Raw genomic sequence first — 949 nt, 5'->3', positions numbered from 1 at the left:
ACTATTTTAAGTTATATAATATAACTATTTTATACATATGTTTTTAATTATAATATATATATATATATATGTATATATTTGTGCACATTATTTGATTGAGTTGCATTGGTTGTACAAATGTGATAGATTGCATTTCAAACGTTATATTATAGAACATTTGACAAAAAATTTTAAAAACCATTTTTATGTATGAAATACTGTTTATTGATGCAAATTATTTAAAATTTCAATATTAATGCTAAAGAAAGAGAGATAAGACGTTTCATATGCAACTTATCACATTTGTACAATCAATGCAAACCAATCAATTGTGATAGGGGTGCCATAAGTAAATGATGGGGGTGCCATTAGCCTTCCCCATATATATTAGTCATAATTATTTACATATATATATGTAATTAAAAGATTGAAAAAAATAAAAATAAAAGAGTTAATATCGTGCAACTCACTTAGTCATAATTATTTACAAAAAAAAATCATTCTTACATATATTTTTTAATAAATAAATCATCGAACCTTTAAAAATTGGTTACTTGAATCATTTTAACCGAAAAATGCTATATATCATGGTAATATATTAGTTTTAAGGACCTTAATCACTAATTTATGTCAACCATACATGTTGATGAAATTTTAAACTATTTTGACTAATTGCAATATTAGACCCAAAACGATGCTAAAAATATAATAGTTTGAAAAATAAATAAGATAATTATAAAAGCCTTGAAAATATAATTATTTTTACAAAAAGTAGTATTTCAAAATTTTTGGGTCATTTTAATATTTTTAAAATGATGTAATCAAAAGATTATGAATAAAATAAAATAAAAGAATGAATATCGTGCAACTCAGAGAATTATAATTATTTAAAAAAAATTAATCCTTACATATATTTTTTAATAAATAAATTATCGAACTTTTAAAAATTGATTACTTGGATTATTTCAAC

This window comes from Cynara cardunculus (genome assembly GCF_001531365.2).
Source record: "Cynara cardunculus var. scolymus isolate 2C chromosome LG 5, CcrdV1, whole genome shotgun sequence".
Lineage (NCBI taxonomy): Eukaryota > Viridiplantae > Streptophyta > Magnoliopsida > Asterales > Asteraceae > Cynara > Cynara cardunculus.
The sequence above is the reverse complement of the archived record's forward strand: the minus strand, read 5'-3'. Positions refer to the sequence as shown.